The 15,983-nt window shown below is 45.2% G+C and overlaps 1 protein-coding gene and 1 non-coding gene across 2 annotated transcripts in view; one reads left to right on the forward strand and one right to left on the reverse strand.

Moving 5' to 3' along the window:
• LOC126249404 (glutamate receptor ionotropic, kainate 2-like) overlaps positions 1-15,983 on the reverse strand; it is a 376,144-nt gene that overhangs the window by 12,117 nt on the left and 348,044 nt on the right. The window lies entirely within an intron of this gene.
• On the forward strand, positions 2,807-2,881 carry Trnaw-cca (transfer RNA tryptophan (anticodon CCA)). The gene has a single exon. It is a non-coding gene; the product is annotated as a tRNA-Trp (tRNA).

The raw sequence follows: 15,983 nt of genomic DNA on the forward strand, positions 1-15,983 counted from the left end.
ACGTGGAAGAGACCTGGAGACACCGGAGGGTTTCAGATTGATTATACACACATCAAAAAAGTTTTACATCACCTTGGTTCCGAGAGTTCCATGACCTGTGCAGAAAATTGGAATAGAGATCAACATAAACATCATTTCCGCCCTTTTTATTGCTGATGAAAACCACGCATTGCACCACCATACCGCGTGACCTTCAGAGGTGGTGGTCCAGACTGCTGTACACAGCGGTACCTCTAATACCCAGTAGCACGTCCTCTGGCATTGATGCATGCCTGTATTCGCCGTGGCATACTAGGTCCACATTGTCCCACTCCTCAACGGCGATTCGGCGTAGATCCCTCAGAGTGGTTGGTGTGTCAAGTAGTCAATAAACAGCCCTTTTAAATCTATCCCAGGCATGTTCAATAGGGTTCATGTCTCGAAAAAATGCTAGACACTCTAGTCGAGTGATGTCGTTATCCTAAAGGAAGTCATTCACAAGATGTGCACGATGGGGGCGCGAATTGTCATCCATGAAGACGAATGCCTCGCCATTATGCTGGCGATATGGTTGCACTATCGGTCGGAGGATGGTATTCACGTATCGTACAGCCGTTACGGCGCCTTCCATGAACACCAGCGGCGTACGTCGGCAACACGTAATGCCACCCCAAAACAGCAAGGAACCTCCACCTTGCTGCACTCGCTGGACAGTTTGTCTAAGGCGTTCAGCCTGACCGGGTTGCCTCCAAACACGTCTACAGCGTTTGTCTGGTTGAAGGCAAAGGCGACACTCATCGGTGAAGAGAACGTGATGCCAATCCTGAGCAGTCCATCCGGCATGTTGTTGGGCCCATCTGTAGCGCGTTGCCTGGTGTCGTGGTTGCAAAGATTGACCTCTCCGTGGACGTCGGGAGTGAAGCTGCGCATCATGTAGCCTATTGCGCGCGGTTTGAGTCGTAACACGACGTCCTGTGGCTGCAAGAAAAGCGTTATTCAACATGGTGGTGTTGCTGTCAGGGTTCCTCCGAGCCATAATTCGTATGTAGCGTCATCTACTGCAGTAGTAGCCCTTGGGCGGCTAGAGCGAGGCATGTAATCGACGGTTCCTGTATCTCTGTATCTCGTCCACGTCCGAACAACATCGCTTTGGTTCACTCTGAGACGCCTGGACACAGCCCTTGCTGAGATTCCTTCCTGGCACAAAGTAACAATGCGGACGCGATCGAACCGCGGTGTTGACCATCTACACACAACACAAGCCGTGTACATCCTTCCTCGTGGAACGACTGGAACACATCGGCTGTCGGACCTCCTCCGTGTAACAGGCGCTGCTCATGTATGGTTGTTTATAACTTTGGAAGGGGGGGGGGGGGGGAGGTTTAGTGTCGTCCCTGAACAGTCAAAGGAACTGTGTCTGTGATACAATATCCACAGTCAACGTCTATCTTCAGGTGTTCTGGAAACCGGGCTGAAGCAAAACTTTTTTTGATGTGTGTATAAAATGCAGTCCTCGATTGCAGATACTAAAAGTTCACTTAATCATTTAATGTAATATCACTGGAATGACTGGCAAAACGGGCTTAAATTGTGCAGTTTTTATTGGACCAGCAGTCACTGCTGAGTCAAAGGAGCCAATCACATGCAAGAATTATTGAAAAATAAAAGAAAATGAAGGCGAGCGTGAGAGAAGTTCTGTCCAATGATGATATCACGGCATTAGAACAAAAGGCGAAAAGGAATACAAACGTCTATAGAATGAGACTGACAGGAAGTGCAAAATGGCTAAGCAGGAATGGCTAGAGGACAAATGTAAGGATGTAGAAGTATATACCACTAGGGGTAAGATAGATATTGCCTGTAGGAAAATTAAAGAGACCTTTGGAGAAAAGAGAACCGCCAGTATGAATATCAAGAGCTCAGATGGAAACCAGACCTAAGCAAAGAAGGGCAAGCAGGAAGGTGGAAAGAGTATATTGAGAGTCTATACAAGGTAGATGCACTTGAGGGCAATATTATGGAAGTGGTAGTAGCCGATTGTTATGTGTAATACGAGCCGAGTTGGTGACACTTCGCTCTCAGCTTCAGGCTGTGATGGCTTCAGTTACACAGATTGAGGCTTCAGTGGATGGGCACCAGTGTTGTGGGCCAACCGTGGGGATCCAATGGACGTCCAGCCCGTCCGAGTCCTTCGATCGGTCCTCACCGGTGGCCCACCCACTTACTGCTCGCGCTGAGGTTGACCACTCACCTGCGATCGTGTGGGAGGTCGCCCCGGGGCGAAGCAGGCAGCGAAAGATTTCCCAGGCGGCTGCACTTAAGTCCTCCCGGTTTGTCTGACAAACAGGTTCCAGGTGCTGTCTGTGTCTGACACTATCGCTGAGCCAGATGCTGTCGCCTGTCCTGTTTCAGAGGAAACCACTCAGCCGGCAAGATCAGGACAATCACAGAGGGTGAGACTTTGGTAGCTGGGAGCTCCAAAGTTAGGCGCATTAGGGGCCCCTTAGGGACTTCGCTGACAAAAAGGGAAACAAAATCAATGTGCACTCTGAAACTTCCTGGCAGATTAAAACTGTGTGCCCGACCGAGACTCGAACTCGGGACCTTTGCCTTTCGCGGGCAAGTTACATATCAGCGCACACTCCGCTGCAGAGTGAAAATCTCATTCTGGAAACATCCCCCAGGCTGTGGCTAAGCCATGTCTCCGCAATATCCTTTCTTTCAGGAGTGCTAGTTCTGCAGGGTTCGCAGGAGAGCTTCTGTAAAGTTTGGAAGGTAGGAGACGAGATACTGGCGGAAGTAAAGCTGTGAGACCGGGCGTGAGTCGTGCTTCGGTAGCTCAGTTGGTAGAGCACTTGCCCGCCAAAGGCAAAGGTCCCGAGTTCGAGTCTCGGTCGGGCACACAGTTTTAATCTGCCAGGAAGTTTCATATCAGCGCACACTCCGCTGCAGAGTGAAAATCTCATACTGGAAACATCTCCCAGGCTGTGGCTAAGCCATGTCTCCGCAATATCCTTTGTTTCAGGAGTGCTAGTTCTGCAGGGTTCGCAGGAGAGCTTCTGTAAAGTTTGGAAGGTAGGAGACGAGATACTGGCGGAAGTAAAGCTGTGAGACCGGGCGTGAGTCGTGCTTCGGTAGCTCAGTTGGTAGAGCACTTGCCCGCGAAAGGCAAAGGTCCCGAGTTCGAGTCTCGGTCGGGCACACAGTTTTAATCTGCCAGGAAGTTTCATATCAGCGCACACTCCGCTGCAGAGTGAAAATCTCATTCTTAATGTGCACTCTGTCTGCATACCGAGTGGAGTTATTCCAGATGTGGAAAGGGTCCTCGCAGATGCCATGAAGAGCACAGGTTGCAGCCAATTGCAGGTGGTTTCTCACGTCGGTACCAATGATGTGTGTCACTTTTGATCAGAAGAGGTTCTCTCTGGTTTCGAGCGGCTAACAGAAGCGGTAAAGGCTGCCATTCTTGCATGCAAGGTGAAAGCAGATCTCACCATTTGCAGCATAGTCGACAGGACCGTTTAGGGACCTCTGGTATAGAGCCGAAGGTCTGAAAGAGACTGAGACGGTTCTGCGACCGTGTAGGCTGCAGATTCCTCGACCTGCACCAGAGGGTGGTTGGGTTTAGGGTTCCGCTGAATAGGTCAGGTGCCCACTATACGCAGGAAGTGGATACACGGGTAGCAGGGGCTGTGTGGCGTGGACTGGGCGGGTTTTTAGGTAAGAGGGTCTCAGGAAAACGCAAGAAGGGCTTCAGTCACAAAGGGTGCAGGCCGAACACAGAAAGAACGTAGATACAGGAACCATTGGTATAATAGTTGTAAATATAGTCGTAGCTGTGTTGGGAAAGTACCAGAACTCCAAGCGCTAACAGAAAGCACTGACGCTCAAATCGTTATAGCCACTGAAAGCTGGCTAAAGCCGGATATAAGCTCAGCCGAAATTTTTGCGAAGAACCTGGCGATGTTCCGAAAGGATAAGCTAAACACGGTTGGCGGTGGCGTGTTGTTGGTGTTAGAAGTAGTTTGACTTGTCGCGAAATTGAGGTAGATACTTCCTGTGAGTTAGTATGGGCAAAGGTCATTGTTGGCAACCGGAATAAAATAATAATAGGGTCCTTTTACCAATCTCCCGATTCAGATGATACAGTTGCTGAAAGGTTCAAAGAAAACTTGAGTTTGATTTCAAACACGTACCCGACTCATACGATAATAGTTGGTGGTGACTTTAATTTACCCTCGATATGTTGGCGAAAATACATGTTTAAATCCAGAGGTACGCATAAAACATCATCCGAAATTGTGTCTCTGAAAATTATTTCAACCAGTTAGTTCATGAGCCCACGCGAATAGTAAACGTTTGTGAAAACACACTTGAACTCTTAGCAACAAATAATACTGAGTTAATAACGTGCATCAAAACCGATACAGGGATTAGTGAACACAGGGCTGTCGTAGCGAGATTGAATGTTGTAATCCCCAAATCCTCCAAAAATAAGCTAAAAATATACCTATTCAAAACAGGAGATAAAAATTCACTTGACGCCTTCCTGAGAGACAATCTCCACTCATTCCAAATTAATAATATAAGTGTGGACCAGATGTGGATTGAATTCAGAGAAATTTTATTGGCAGCAATTGAAAGATTTATACCAAATAAATTAACAAACGACGGAGCTGATCCTCCTTGGTACACAGAACGGGTTAGAACACTGTTGCAGAAACAACGAAACAAACATGCCAAATTTAAATAAACGCAAAATCCCCAAGATTGGAGATCTTTTACAGAAGCTCTAAACTTAGCGCGGACTTCAATGCGAGATGCTTATAACAGTTTCCATAACGAAACTTTGTCTCGCAACCTGGCAGAAAATCCAAAGAGATTATGGTCGTATGTGAAGTAGGTTAGCGGCAAGAAACTATCAATGCCTTCTCTGTGTGATAGCAATGGAGATACCATCGAAGACAGTGCTGCCAAATCAGAGTTAATAAGCACAGCCTTCTGAAGTGCCTTCACAAAAGAAGAGAAAGTAAATAATCCAGAATTCGAATCGAGAACAGCTGCCAACATGAGTAACGTAGAAGTAAATATCCTCGGAGTAGTGAAGCAACTTAAATCACTTAATAAAAGCAAGTCTTCTGGTCCAGACTGTATACCAGTTAGGTTCCTTTCGGGGTATGCTGATGCATTAGCTACATACGTAACAATCATATACAACCGTTCGCTCGACGAAAGACCCGTACCCAAAGACTGGAAAGTTGCTGAAATCACACCAATATTCAAGAAAGGTAGCAGGAATAATCCACTAAATTATAGGCCCATATCGTTAACGTCGATATGCAGCAGGATTTTGGAACGTATATTGTGTTCAAACATTATGAATTACATGATCTGAGGCTTTCCCGGCGAATGTGCTGTATCCAAGGTTCTCGGGTGTCCAGCCGCATCCGATCGTCGAAGTTCCACGATATTTAGGCGAATAATCGTTCCGCCATCATCAGGTGGTGCTGATGGATTCCATCAGCACCACCTTGAATACATTATGAATTACTTCGAAGAAAACTGTCTATTGAGACATAGTCAGCATGGGTTTAGAAAAAAATCGTTCCTGTGAAACACAACTAGCTCTTTATTGACATGAAGTGTTGAATGCTGCTGACAAGGGATCTCAGATCGATTCCGTATTTATGGATTTCCTGGCTGGTCCTGGCGGAGGTTCGAGTCCTTCCTCGGGCATGGGTGTGTGTATGTCCTTAGGATAATTTAGGCTAAGTAGAGTGTAAGCTTAGGGACTGATAACTTTAGCAGTTAAGTCCCATAAGATTTCACACACATTTGAACATTTTTTTATGAAGTTCCGGAAGGCGTTTGGCGCTGTTCAAATGGTTCAAATGGCTCTGAGCACTATGGGACTTAACTGCTGAGGTCATCAGTCCCCTAGAACTCAGAACTACTTAAACCTAATTAACCTAAGGACATCACACACATCCACGCCCGGTTTAGGATTCGAACCTGCGACCGTAGCGGCCGCGCGGTTGCAGACTGTAGCGCCTAGAACCGCTCGGCCGGCTATGGCACTGTGCCACACAAGCGGTTTGTAGTGAAATTGCGTGCTTATGGAACATCATCTCAGTTATGTGACTGGATCTGTGCTTTCCTGTCAGAGAGGTCACAGTTCGTAGTAATTGACGGATAGTCATCGAGTAAAACAGAAGTGATTTCTGGTGTTCCCCAAGGCAGTGTTATAGGCCCTTTGCTGTTCCTTATCTATATAAACGATTTGGGAGGCAATCTGAGCAGCCGTCTTAGGTTGTTTGCAGATGACGCTGTCGTTTATCGACTAATAAAGTCATCAGAAGATCAAAACAAATTGCAAAACGATTTAAAAAAGATATCTGAATGTTACTAAAATTGGCAGTTGACCCTAAATAACGAAAAGTATGAGGTCATCCACATGATTGCTAAAAGTAATTCGTTAAACTTCCGCTACGCGATAAATCAGTCTAATCTAAAAGCCGTAAATTCAACTAAATGCCTAGGTATTACAATTACGAACAACTTAAATTGGAAGGGACACGTAGAAAATATTGTGAGGAAGGCTAACCAAAGTCTGCGTTTTATTGACAGGACACTTAGAAAATGTAACAGATCTACTAAGCCACTAAGGATTCTGCCCACACTACCCTTGTTCGTCCTCTTTTAGAATACTGCTGCGCGGTGTGTATCCTTACCAGATAATACTGACGGAGTACATTGAAGAAGTTCAAAGAAGGGCAGTAAACTTTGTATTATCGCGAAATATGGGAGAGAGTGCCACAGAAATGATACAGGATTTGGGTTGGACATCATTAAAAGAAAGACCGATAAAATAATGGAAATCAGAGCTCGTACGGAGAGATATATGTGTTCGTTCCTTCCGCGCGCTATACGAGTTTGGAATAATAGAGAATTGTGAAAGTGGTTCGATAAACCCTCTGCCAGGCACTTAAATGTGATTTGCAGAGTATCCATGCAGATGTAGAAGAGGACGTAGAGACAGATGGGGAGGAAGATATGATACTGCGTGAAGAATTTGACAAAGCACTGACAGACCAAAGTCGAAACTAGGGCCCGGGAGTACACAACATTCCGTTAGAGCTACTGATAGCCCTGGGAGAGGCATCCGTGACAAAACTCTTCCATCTGGTGAGCAAGATTTACAAGGCAGGCGAGATACCCTCAGACTTCAAGAAAAATATAATAATCCCAGTTCCAAAGAAAGCAGGTTTTGACAGTTGTGAAAATTACCGAACTATCAGTTTACGAAAAGAAAAGAAAAGCTTGGAGTAGGAATTAAAGTCCAGGGAGAAGATATAAAAACTTTGAAGTTAGCCAATGACATTGCAATTTTGGCAGAGACAGCAAAGGACTTGGAAAAGCAGTTGAACGGTATGGACATTATTTGAAAGGAGGTACGAGATGAATATCATCAACAAAATCAAAACGAGGATAACGGAATGTAGTCGAATTAAATCAGTTGATGCTGAGGGAATTACATTAGGAAATGAGGCACTTAAAGTAGTAAGTGAGTTTTGCTATGTGGGAAGCAAAGCAACTGATGATGGTCGTAGTAGGAAGGATATAAAATGCAGACTGGCAATGGCAAGAAAAGCGGTTCTGAAGAAGAGAAAGCTGTTAACGTCGAGTATAGATTTAAGTGTCAGGATCTCCTTTCTGAAAGTATTTGTTTGGGGTACAGCCATGTATGGAAATGCAAAATGGACGATAAATGGTTTAGACAAGAAGAGAATAGAAGCTTTTGAAATGTGGTGCTACAGATGAATGCTTAAGATTAGATGGGTAGGTCACGTAACGAATGAGGAGGTATTGAACAGAAATGGGGAGAAGAGAAATTTGTGGTGCAACCTTACCAAAGGAAGGGATCGGTTGGTAGGACACATTATGAGACATCAAGGGATCAACAATTTAGTACTGGAGGGAAGCGTGTGGGGTAAAAATCGTAAAGGGAGACCAGTAAACCGATTCAGAGGGATGTAGGTTGCAGTAGTTACTCGGAGAAGAAGAGCCTTGTACAGGATAGAGTAGCACGGAGAGCTGCAGCAAACCAGTCTTCGGACTGAAGACCACAACAACAACAAATCCTTATACCATATTTCCTTCTTCTGCGTGTTTGGCACATTTCCTGAGGGATTATCAGTACCTTTTTGCTACACCCTGCATAATACGTATTTTGCTAAGGAAGGAAGGTTAGCCGGCCGCTGTGACCGAGCGGTTCTAGGCGCTTCAGTCCGGATCCGCGCTGCTGCTACGGTCGCAGGTTCGATTCCTGCCTCGGGCACGGATGTGTGTGATGTTCTTAGGTTAGTTACGTTTAAGTAGTTCTAAGACTAGGAGACTGATGACCTCAGATGTTAAGTCCCATAGTGCTTAGAGCCATTTGAACCAGTTTTTGAAGGAAGGTTGGCGTGTAACGTCTCTTCGATAACGAGGTTATTAGAGACAGAGCACAAGCTCGGATAAGGATAAAAACGGCCGTGTACTTTCAATGGACGTATTCGGGCGTTTGCCTTAAGTGATTTAGGAAAATCATAGGAAACCGTGGCCGGACGGAAATTTGAACTGTCGTCCTCCCGAATGCGCATCCGGCTTGGTAACCAACGCGCCGCTTCGCTCGGTTACGTTGTCTGACTGGCGGATGGGTTTAAGACGCATCAAAGAAGAGTCGAAAGCTTTGTGGAAGCATTTTCTTTCAGAATTTTTATGGTGACGTAGCTCCAATGGAAGAATATGCAGTAGAAGCGGTTCGTGTTATGAGTTGACAGACATGTGTGGCTAGGTGAACGCAAGTTTGACAGGCGGCGAGAGTCAAGGCACAGGGAGCACAGTTAACGAGGAGGTAGCGTGTGGAGGCGTTAGTCTGAGTGCAGACGACACCTGCGCCTCTGCCATTAGCAAAATGTACGGACAACGGAGTAAGCCGGTTGTCACATGGCCAGCGAGTAAACTGGTGGGTTACTGCGAGTGCCTTTCCCCGGGTGAGTGGCCCTTACAGCTCCTCGCGTGGTGTAGGGGTTACGCCGTGGCGTAAACTCAATAGCTGCAAATTATTTCACGACCGCAGCGTAAGTAAAATCCATACTAATAAAGACACAGAACAGACAATGCTATCACGCGAAAGAGAAAAACGAGGTGAGGAAGCATTTCTTTAACATCCACTCTGTCGGTGTATTAGTGTTTTAGATATTGACGATGGAAGGTATGAATATACCCGCTTCCTTCAAAAATTAATAATTTCTAAACGCTTTAAGCGATCTTAACGAGCAAAATGGCAACTGATAGCACTTGAACAGCACTACCAAAAATCTACTTCAGAAATTTCTTTTATGGCAGTAGATGTTGAAGTACGATCCAGAATGATGATTCTGAGCGTTAAACAACGCATTTAAGTAGAAAATAAATTGCAGAACAGTAAGTGTAGCGGCAATATTAGATAAGAGACTACACTAGCTATCTGCAGAGGTGTAATTCTTCTTAGTTTTCAAACAGATTATGGTAAATAATTCTAATGTTAAACATTTCACAATCTAAGATGCAAATGAGCCAAAAGCTGGACACCCCAACGAAAACCTAACACCACCACCAAATACTGGTGGAATTATAGCCCTAATTTGTGTGAAATACTAACAGTAGCCGTAAGTTTAATGTAATTTTTATTCGTTATATAGTTCACGCGCAACCAACAAGAGAGTTTACCGGAATGTAAGGGGTGAGTCTTGTAAGGTGTTTAAAAGTCTAGTTTCAATAGGGTTTTTTTTTTTTTTTTTTTTTTTTTTCAACAGAAGACGGAGGCTATTTAAGAGCAGCGGCCATGTTGGCCTGGGGGTCAGTTAGTTAGACGAACTCGGTGAGTCGAGATATGCACGGGAGAGCAGCTTGGCAGTTGCGATTAAAATGTTTGAAATTTTTCAGGTAACAAGTCTCCGGTTCAAAAAATGGTTCAAATGGCTCTGAGCACTATGGGACTCAACTGCTGTGGTCATAAGTCCCATAGAACTTAGAACTAGTTAAACCTAACTAACCTAAGGACATCACAAACATCCATGCCCGAGGCAGGATTCGAACCTGCGACCGTAGCGGTCGCGCGGTTCCAGACTGTAGCGCCCAGAACCGCAAGGCCATTTCGGCCGGCAACAAGTCTACGGACTTGAAGAATTTCTGCAGGAGTTGGGGTACTTAAGAGAAGTTTTAAACAGTCGCTCTCCTGAGCTCTAATTCTGAAGAGCAGCGTGTTGTTAAAAGACTTGTAAAATTTCCGTGTAGTTTCATAGACTGGGCAGTTAATAAAACAGTAACAGGATGGACGTCCCTAGTCACCTACTAAGTCAACAAAATTTGAGAATCGGACACGCACTATATTAAGAAATGAAATGATCGTATGGCATTACTGGCCAGGAGACGCCATCTGCGGTTGTTCGGCCGCCTGATGGAAGTCTTTCTATTTGACGCTAGTTCGGAGACTTGCGAGTCAATGAAGGTGTGATGAAATTTTTGTAACAAAACAAACACCCAATCCCCCAGAGAAAAAAATCTCCGACCCGTCTGGGAATCCAACCCGGGAAGGCAACGACGCTAACCACTAGACCACGAGTTGTGGCGTTGTTAAGCCTTTTTATATGAAGAGTGGGTACGTTTCAGTGTATCTCGTAAACAGCTACCGCTTCGAGTTGGCACAGTGGCTCAGACAAGAACTCGTGTGAGAGTAAAGTTCAAGTTTCTATTCGACAAATCTGAATTACGTTTTCATCTTACACCTAAACAATTGCAGAAAAAACTGCGACGATTTGCTAAAATTAATTTTTTCATCACATTGGGTGCAGAACTTCGGTTTGAATCCCATCTAAAATGCAGGCTGCCTTAGTCGCTCACAAAAGACTTATTACCCCTCAGTTCAGAGAACTTCTTCCACCCTTAATCCTAAACGGCACAAAAACAACTTTTTCTTCTTCTGAAAACAACTTGGAAATAATTCTGAACAATCACTTCGACCGGTCTTCACATGCACGCATGTAGTCTGTAAAAAGGTGTCAGTGTCACTTCATTCGCTACAGAAACATAAAAAAGTACTTCCTTCGAGCCTAAACACAGACTTGTGGAGCCGGCCGCGGTGGCCGTGCGGTTCTAGGCGCTCCAGTCCGGAGCCGCGCTGCTGCTACGGTCGCAGGTTCGAATCCTGCCTCGGGCATGGGTGTGTGTGATGTTCTTAGGTAAGTTAGGTTTAAGTAGTTCTAAGTTCTAGGGGACTGATGACCACAGAAGTTGAGTCCCATAGTGCTCAGAGCCATTTGAACCATTTTTAGACTTGTGGAATCACACCCCGTATTTGATTATGGTGATCCTATTCTCCAACGGCTTTCGTTGACAGTTTACGCCTGCTGGAACTGGTGATGAACGATTGTGTGCGATACAATTGTGGCGTATGCGACTTTGATCATATCATTCCTAGCTACAAACAGTTGTGGCTATGTTCCAATAATCACAGAAACTGTCAAACCATATGTTTCCTCTATCGCCTTCTCCATCACTCCACTCCCTCTTGTTTATCTTCAACTCTTACACTACTGTCGAAACAGCACCACGGAAATGCTCGTTCTCAACTAAGTAAAATGCAATCTATACTGCAACACAACACAACCATCTTCCCAAAAGTATTTTCTTCGTTAGAAACCCGACTTCGGAGTAATCTTCTGCAAATATCAGAGGAATTAATTTACTTCTAACTTCAACAGACAGTTAATGGCCCACCTTCTGTCTCAATAGCTAGCTCTTCCATACACTTGTCTTGCAGCTCCCTCTCGTCAGTCCCTCTCCCCAACCCCTGTTCGCTTTCCTAGATGTACAGAGTTCTCTATTTAAAGTCTGTTCTTTCTTAACAGCCATGACCACTGCCAATTCAACCTTCTTCTCTTTCATTAATCCTTCCGTTTCTAATGATACTAAACATGGCGTCAAATGTGCTAAGCAGCTCAGTATGGAAAACGGAGGTGGTGTATTTGCCGCAGTAGACAAGAAACGCAGGTCCACCGAGACGGAAATTGCAACTCCATGTGGGAATCTTTAGGTAGGACTCAGTATGAGGGGTGACCACAAAATGGTAACTGGAGTCTTCTATCGCCCACCAGACATCCCAACCACACTACAATCATTGATGGCGACTTTAATCATCCAACAATCAATAGGGAAAATTACAGTTTGGATAGTGGTGGGCGTGATAAGGCATCCTGTCAAACTAAATGACTTCTCTGAAAACTACCTAGAACAGATAGTTCGGAACCCCACTCATGATGGAAATATGTTGGATGTAATGGGAACAACTGGAGCTTACTCCTTTGAGGATGCCGAAATCTAAACTGGAATAGTGACCATGGCGCTGTTGTGGCAATGATGATTACCAAAGTACAAAGTACAACTAAAACAAGCAGAAAATAAATATCTTTAGTAAATTAGATAAAAAATCAGTAGTGTCATATCTCAATCAGGAACTTGAACCTTTCAGCAAATGGCAGGAGCATGTAGAAGAACCTTAGCTCAAGTTTAAAAGAATAATAGACAATGCACCGGATAGATATGTGCCCAGTAGAGCTGTTAATAATGGGAGAGACCATCCATGGTATTGACACATTTAGGATAACTGATTGTCTATGTTGAACATGACATAATTTTTTGCAGCAAACTGGAGTAAGTCCATAATTCTCTCTTTTCCTTACAAGGTGCAGCATTTTCGTATTGCTGTTAGAAATTTCCTCCATTATCAGTGCAGTAGTAAAGTAATTCCATGCTATTGTGAAAGACAGATTTGAGTGGTGAATATATTGATACTGAGCCGCGCGGAGTGGCCGCGCGGTTAGAGGCGCCATATCACGGATTGCGCCGCCCCTCCCGCCGGAGGTTCGAGTCCTCTCTCGGGCATGGTTGTGTGTGTTGTTCTTAGCATAAGTTAGTTTAAGTAGCGTGTAAGTCTAGGGTCGGCTGACCTCAGCAGTTTGGTCTCTTAGGAATTCACACACATTTGAACATTTCTGATACTGAACTTTCTGAAATGGTAGAACATGATCAACGCAATCAGAATAACTCGTCAAACATGACTAGAATCAAAGTAAAATCCAAATTGCATGTATATCACTCGACTTGTTGATTTTAGATTAGTTGTTAAACTTAGATTGTGAAACAAAATTAAAGCTAGACCTGTTTCTTTTAAGAATTTACGAGGTTTTAATACAGTAATTTCTGGAACTACAGTTTAACTTCATATTGTAGTGAAAGGTGCAGTTGGAACAGTTTAGTTTAATTCATATTTCAGGTTCATCTGTCAGCAGTACACCAAGAGGACAGAAAAGAAGCAGGAACGCAACTTCATGGTTAGAATCTATTTGGAACGCTTGTCGCAGCTCTGGAGAATCCTATTTAAATGAAAAAGGAAACGATGATTGAGTATATGCAGTAAAAACTGCTAAATGAAAAGTGTGACTATGATGTAATATGAATTGCATATACTCAGTCACTTGAAACTTGCATTTACACACTCACCTGAAAAATCTGTAACAAAACGGGAAAAAAACTGTTGTCCGAATAGATATAAATAGAGGGAAAATAAAGTGGTTACGAATTACGAGGTATGATTCCCTTTTCCATTAAACTGAAAGATACATACAACCCTGAGTTAGATTTCTGTTCGATAATTCTCATAAAGAGTCAGAGTCATCCACCAAGTTCTCTTTCGGTGGTTGACCAAGAGGAACTGTTTTTGACGAGAGGACCTTTAACAGGACGGAAGAAAAAAAGGATTTGATGGATTTATTACCTTTTACTTCTCCAAGTCGACATGCTTTGTTGAGAAAATTGGTTGTGGTTCAAATGGCTCTGAGCACTATGGGACTTAACATCTACGGTCATCAATCCCCTAGAGCTTAGAACTACTTAAACCTAACTAACCTAAGGCCAGCACACAACACCCAGTCATCACGAGGCAGAGAAAATCCCTGACCCCGCCGGGAATCGAACCCGGGAACCCGGGCGTGGGAAGCGAGAACGCTACCGCACGACCACGAGATGCAAAATTAGTTGCGATTTGACACATCAGGGAAATGCCGCCACGCCAGCAACAATGACCAAGACGGTGACGGTGATGAACCATTGTATGACATTAAATTTGTTAAGCAATGGATTATCATTTCTCGTAGAAGTGGGATGTCAATCTTAGAAGGATTGTAATATTAGGTTCAGAACCACAGTAACTCCATTTAATTACAATATTTTGTTCTAACTGCTTAATAATACACTCCTGGAAATTGAACTAAGAACACCGTGAATTCATTGTCCCAGGAAGGGGAAACTTTATTGACACATTCCTGGGATCAGATACATCACATGATCACACTGACAGAACCACAGGCACATAGACACAGGCAACAGAGCATGCACAATGTCGGCACTAGTACAGTGTATATCCACCTTTCGCAGCAATGCAGGCTGCTATTCTCCCATGGAGACGATCGTAGAGATGCTGGATGTAGTCCTGTGGAACGGCTTGCCATGCCATTTCCACCTGGCGCCTCAGTTGGACCAGCGTTCGTGCTGGACGTGCAGACCGCGTGAGACGACGCTTCATCCAGTCCCAAACATGCTCATTGGGGGACAGATCCGGAGATCTTGCTGGCCAGGGTAGTTGACTTACACCTTCTAGAGCACGTTGGGTGGCACGGGATACATGCGGACGTGCATTGTCCTGTTGGAACAGCAAGTTCCCTTGCCGGTCTAGGAATGGTAGAACGATGGGTTCGATGACGGTTTGGATATACCGTGCACTATTCAGTGTCCCCTCGACGATCACCAGTGGTGTACGGCCAGTGTAGGAGATCGCTCCCCACACCATGATGCCGGGTATTGGCCCTGTGTGCCTCGGTCGTATGCAGTCCTGATTGTGGCGCTCACCTGCACGGCGCCAAACACGCATACGACCATCATTGGCACCAAAGCAGAAGCGACTCTCATCGCTGAAGACGACACGTCTCCATTCGTCCCTCCATTCACGCCTGTCGCGACACCACTGGAGGCGGGCTGCACGATGTTGGGGCGTGAGCGGAAGACGGCCTAACGGTGTGCGGGACCGTAGCCCAGCTTCATGGAGACGGTTGCGAATGGTCCTCGCCGATACCCCAGGAGCAACGGTGTCCCTAATTTGCTGGGAAGTGGCGGTGCGGTCCCCTACGGCACTGCGTAGGATCCGACGGTCTTGGCGTGCATCCGTGCGTCGCTGCGGTCCGGTCCCAGGTCGACGGGCACGTGCACCTTCCGCCGACCACTGGCGACAACATCGATGTACTGTGGAGACCTCACGCCCCCACGTGTTGAGCAATTCGGCGGTACGTCCACCCGGCCTCCCGCATGCCCACTATACGCCCTCGCTCAAAGTCCGTCAACTGCACATACGGTTCACGTCCACGCTGTCGCGGCATGCTACCAGTGTTAAAGACTGCGATGGAGCTCCGTATGCCACGGCAAACTGCCTGACACTGACGGCGGCGGTGCACAAATGCTGCGCAGCTAGCGCCATTCGACGGCCAACACCGCGGTTCCTGGTGTGTCCGCTGTGCCGTGCGTGTGATCATTGCTTGTACAGCCCTCTCGCAATGTCCGGAGCAAGTATGGTGGGTCTGACACAACGGTGTCAATGTGTTCTTTTTTCCATTTCGAGGAGTGTATGACCAAGAAATCAATATTTCCATTATCGTAATATATGTGTTTTACTTTATTAAACAACTATTTCCAAATAAAACAGTGTACTTCATAAATAGTTGTTATTTTCAATTTTTTAAAATTCGTGTTGTTCTCCAAACCATGTTTTTAGATTAGCACCACTTCTGCCCTACACCTCTCAAATACCTTTAGCAAAGTATGGTAAATGACTGCTAAGTGTAAATTTAGACATTCATATAAATTTAGACCTC

The sequence above is a fragment of the Schistocerca nitens genome, chromosome 3 (genome assembly GCF_023898315.1).
Source record: "Schistocerca nitens isolate TAMUIC-IGC-003100 chromosome 3, iqSchNite1.1, whole genome shotgun sequence".
NCBI lineage: Eukaryota > Metazoa > Arthropoda > Insecta > Orthoptera > Acrididae > Schistocerca > Schistocerca nitens.